Genomic DNA, 5,777 nt, shown 5'->3' on the forward strand with positions numbered 1-5,777 from the left:
CAGGTTTCATGGGACCCCACTTCCACAGCAGCCACAATTTACTGATTTTGGCCATTTGGAACAACTGGTCCAGCTTAGACCCTGAGCATCCTTCATCAGCTCACCACAAAAGAAGAGTTTATTATAGAAAAGGCATTCCCATCTCTTCTTCTCTTCAATCTAGGGTAGATAAGGAGATACACATGAAGGCATGAAGTATGATGGACAGGACTATTTGGTCCAGACCATAGTTGTAATCCTGGCTTTAACCCCTAATGCCTATATGATCCTGGTCAGGTAACTTCTCTTTTCTGAGCTGTAGCAGCCCTTAAGATCTTATGGGGAGGGATCCATGCTGTATCACATGTTAGACAGGAAGCCACATGCTTGACAAAGTACCTTGACTTGCTCTTTTCCAGAGCTGTGCACAGCATTGTATCAACTAGGCAATAATTAGTTAATCACAGCACCTTTTTGTCTGGCATCCCTATTAGAACAGTGGTAGTTTTCTACACATGTATGTATTACCACATCTCTGTGTTTTTTGCATAAGCTCTTCCCCCTAAATGGAGTGGCCTCCTTTCAAACACACCTGCAGCACCCCCCCCCCCACCTTCTAGTACCTCCATCTCCTTTCACTTGTAGCTTCAATGGTCTCAGGAAGTCTGTGCTCCAAAAGCATCCTCTGCTTAACCTCAATTGTGACCCTCTCCACTTACCACATCAGTTTACCATTATCTCTTTATCTATTTCTCTCTCTGTCATGGAAGAAACACTCAGCTAATGCTTCTTTATTTCAGTAAACTTGGCTCATTTCAAGAATAGACCACTTTCTTTGTAATCATAAAATAACTAGAGTAACCCTCCAGCATTTACAAAGTTCATTTACATGTATTTCCTCATGTGAGCCTAACAGCCCTTTTATAAAGCAGGTGGGATTAGCCCCATTTAATAGACACAGATACCAAGCTTCTTAATTAAATTTAATAGCAAGCACATGACAGAATGGAATACAAACACAAGTATGTCTGGCTTTAACTGCAGAGACCATCCTTCCATGGCGACTGCCGAAGAGCTGCTAAAGGGCAAATGATTGTAGCAAACACAGGTGTACTGAGTGTCTGCTCTACACCAGGTACTCTCTTAGGTGTGGAGGGACAAAGGTTAGGAAGTCTTGGGTCTCTGTCCACAGGAGCTCCCAGCTGAGTGAATAAAATCAATGAAAGAAGAACTCCTTCCTCTCAACTCCTATTTCCTGAGGACCTACGATGTTCTAATCATCAGGCTGTGTGCTCATTATAAGAGAGTATACACTGTTGTGAGAGAATGAGGACTAGATCCTGGTACAAACCCAGCATGTGGATTCTACATTGGTTGAAGTTTGAATTTTGTTTAATTAACACATATTCATTTGCAATCAGGGAAAACAAGTTAGAGGGGGAAAAGAACAAGATAGGAAACATTACTTACCTCTATTGCATCTTTATACATCTTGCCATTAGTTTATCATCTTTAAGCTATAAGCCATAAGAGAATTAAAGGCAAAACAATGTAGGTTTTCAGAAGAGAGAAAGTGTGTATCTATCTGGAGAATCAGTTAAATCCTTATTTTATTTGAGATTTTTGATGATAACTCTTTGGATAGTCCTTGGTATAGAGATTCCTAATGTGTTCTCTAGAAAACTATAGTTCCAAAGGACATGAATGGCATTTCCAAGGTTGGGAGTAAAGGACACTTTAAAATTTAAGTAGGAGAAAAGACAGTCTGTTGAAACAAAAGTAAGTGTTTATGTTTTATTTTCTTCCTGCTTTATTTGCTTTTTTCTACAGGACATCTCAGAATCTTCAATAAGCACATGATTCTTGAGATAATGAGTGGAGATAGTGAGGGGGAGAATATTTAGGATTTCTCAAAAAGTATTATTCAGAAAGCAAACATTGCAACTAGTATTCCCAAGAAAACATATGGATAAGTGTTGGACTGGACTCAATATCTCTTTAGCTTCATCTATGGAATGTTGATGATTGCTCAGGTAAGGTGATAAAAGGAACAGAAAAAAGAGGAGTGTCCAGAAGATTCTTTGGCAACACAGGTAAAGAAGGGCAGATCACCTCCATCTGAATATTGATTGTCTTCTCTGTGGACAAGCAGTAACAGCCCTATATGATAAAACCCAAAATAAAACAAACAAAACAAAATGAAAACACAGTTCCATCTTGTTTGGAGCCAGGAAACCATTTTCTGAAGGTTGGTATGTGAGCTGGGATTTGAGAGCCCATAAGGCTTCAATGATATAGCTCTATGTCTTCCTGGGCACAAGACCACTTTGAGGAATTACAGACCTCCCTCTGTTTTGAACTGTGAGGGGCCACCTGTTGTACCGGCAATAGCATGGTGTTTGGAATCAGTTTCCCCATCTACCAAATGGGGATGATAAAGTGTCTTGTAGGGTAGGTGTGAGGATTATGTGAGCTAATTCATGAAAAGACTTTAATAATGCTAAGCACATTGTAGGCACTCAGTAATGGAAGCCAATATTAGCTGCTACCTTCACAAGAAGTTGAGACTCCTTTACCATTTTGCAAGATGAAGCACTATCTTCTGACCTGACAGCAATACGATTTTAAAGCCCCTGCTGAGAATGAAGGTCCAGCATTCATCTTCAGTAATTAATACATGCCCTGGGGGATACTTGGGATTAGAGATGGGAAGGTGGGAGACTGTTTTCCCATTTTGACTGAGTGTCTTTTTTATCCCAAGCTATTCTGAATGTCATGGAGAGTTAATGAAGACATGTTGTACACCCACTGCAAATGCAATAAAATAGAAAGTGCAACCAATTCTACCACTGTCTGAGCAGATTAAATCCTCAGTTACATTCCAGGTGCAGGGGAAGAAAGAAAGGCTGTGCTAGGAGACAGATGGGGGTGTTGTCGATTACAAAGTCAGAAAGGACAGAGAGGGATCCTCCTCCATATTTAAACATTTCTCCTGCTACTTTTTCTTCCTTCTTCAATTCCCCACTCCCCCATTGGCTAGGAACAGAGAGAGAAAGCACAAGGTGTTGGTACCCACTCAAGTACCAGATCACAAAGTCAACATAGTTCAGTCTAACTACTATGTACAGAGTGCTAATTTCTGTGTTTTTCTTATCCTCACCTAGCAAGCTTGCCTGGATCACACATACACACACACACACACACACACACACACACACACGCCGTAAAACTCCCCAATCAAAAACAAAGCAATACCTCTTCCATCAGTAGGTCTTGCTGCTCAAGGGCTGGCCTCAAGTAACAGATGTGAAGTTCTTCAGGTTAGCAGCCATTCACAACACTTGATATATCCAACTGGGAACAACCTCCCAGTTTTGGGATAAACCAGATGATCTAATGCCTGAAGATCCCCCACTCCTTTCCATCTCTATGTATATGATACATCTGAGAAATAGTTGAATGTGTTCTCCCCAAAAGCCTGGGTAGGGCACTCCTTTTTTAATGAGACAACAATTTGGAGAGATCCCCCAAGGGGGTGGCTGAGGAGGTTAAGAAACACTGCAAATTTGTTTAGAATCCTCTAGAGAAAAGTTTCCTGCATAAATCTTAGCAATTATGACTCTTTTTCTCTTAAAGAATGAAACAAAAAAGAAGAAAAAGAAAAAGAAAGTTAAACAAACCCTAGTGTGATTTCTACAGTGTGGCTGTAAAGTGAGTCTCCCCCGCCCCCCCACCCCCCTGCGAAGAACAAAGACATCTCCATTTTAAGGGAATTTTTAGTTCCTCTCTGTTCTTTCTAGAAGGGGTCTGGTATATTTTAGACCATAGTAGATTAAATCGTTAAAAATGATGGCTCTGCTTCATACCCAAAGCAGTCCACAAACAGAGCACTGTAGTTACTTCAGCAAGGAAATTCTTTCCAGAAGAGAAAAGGGTACATGATTATAATCTCATGCTTTTCTGCACAGCTTCAGAAGTCAGAGAGAACTGAGTTCAAATCCTGCCTACTCCCTTATGCAACTTACCCTCTCTGAGCCTCAGTTTTCTTCTCTGTCAAATGGTGATGATAATACAGTAGCCCCTCCCTTTGAGATCTACTTGTGGGATACTAATTTAAAGGGCACTGTAATCATTATTTACTATATCCACTCAAACACTGGATGAATGTTCCATTTCTACATGGTAACAGAAGTATAAGGTGTCATCCCAGTGTCCGTGATAATGCATGCATTGTTGCATTGAACTCTCTTCCCTCATTCTGAGATGCATTTGACCACCCTATAAAAATGAGAGCCCATGAAAATCATCTCTCTTACTAAATAAAGATCTCAGAGTCAGTAAACTCTGTATGCTCAGTAAGAGTCATACCCAGCTCCATGTAAATCTAAACTCTACCATTTCCACTTTATAATGCTGCCTTGAGCTGGGAATGTATGCATCCTTTCATTTATTCAACAGCTCAGAAGTATTTATTGAACAAATTTGGGGGTGCAGATTAAATATGTAGAAGGAGTTTAAAAGCTCAAGTCCTGTGTGAATATAAGGTATTATAATGAGGGGCAAAAAGCCCATCTGCTCTCCCTGGTAATGTGAGTGGGAAACACAAACAACATTCACAGCCTCTGACTCCTTATCCTATGGCAAAACTAAACAAAAAACAAAACAAAACAAAAACCATGTATTACAACTTATTGCTAATATAATCCATCTTAAAAAACTATCAGCTATTCAACAGATTCAAAGTATAGCCTCTTAGGTGACTTGGTTTACAGTAAAGGAGGCAGTTGGAAAAAATGTCAGGAAAGTCCTTTTCACATCTCCTTTTCACATGCCGCCAAATTATCCCTGGTCACCAGACTGCCATAGAATCCTGTTGGCTAAGATCATAACTCCCAGCCATCTCGGACAGTTTGATGTAGAAGCAGTGCTCAGACAGATTCCAGGTAGAGAAAGGAAGAACTGAGAGAAGGTAGAAACTATAGGCCTTAAAAAGTACTGTTGTAGCTGAGCCAAGTAATCAAAGTCAATACCAGTAGCAGTAAAGACATGTTGATCCAGTCTGCTTAATACAATGTGACAGGAATAGCCCTTTACCTTCTCAAAACCTGTAACACCAATCTAGTCATGAGAAAAACATCAGAAAAATCCTAATTTAGGGACATTCTACAAAATACTTGACCAGTACTCATCAAAATTGTCAAGATTATCAAAAACTAGAAAAGTCTGAGAAATGATCACAGCCAAGAGTAGCCTGAGGCTACATAATGACTAAATGTATGAGGTATCCTGGATGAGCTCCTATAACAGGAAAAATACATTAGGTAAAAACTAAGGCAATGCGAATAAAGTATGGACTTTAGTTAATGATAATGTATCAATATAAGTTCAGTATTTGTGGTAGAATGCCACCCTCAGTGTAAGTAGTTTAATAATAGGGGAAACTGGTTATAGATACACAGGAACTCTATTATCTTTGTATCTTTTTAGAAATCTGAAGTTGTTTTTAAAAATAGTTATTTTTTTAAAAAAGGTGACTTTATCATGCAAAGGAAAAATGGAAGCCAAAAAGATTTCTTGAAGGAAAATCAACTCTTCAATTATCTCATTAGGCACTACTGTGTGGTGTTGTCTTAGGAAACCAATATAATTTACGTCATTTTGCCTTGTGCTATGTCTTATTCTATTTAATACTTCAGATGTCTTACAAGAAGATGTAAAAATTAACACTCAAAAGCTGGTATAGGGCACGAGTCAGGTAACATTTTGGCGTGGAAAGGGTAGATAAGATTTGGTATCAG

This window comes from Suricata suricatta, chromosome 13, assembly GCF_006229205.1.
Source record: "Suricata suricatta isolate VVHF042 chromosome 13, meerkat_22Aug2017_6uvM2_HiC, whole genome shotgun sequence".
NCBI classification, from domain to species: domain Eukaryota; kingdom Metazoa; phylum Chordata; class Mammalia; order Carnivora; family Herpestidae; genus Suricata; species Suricata suricatta.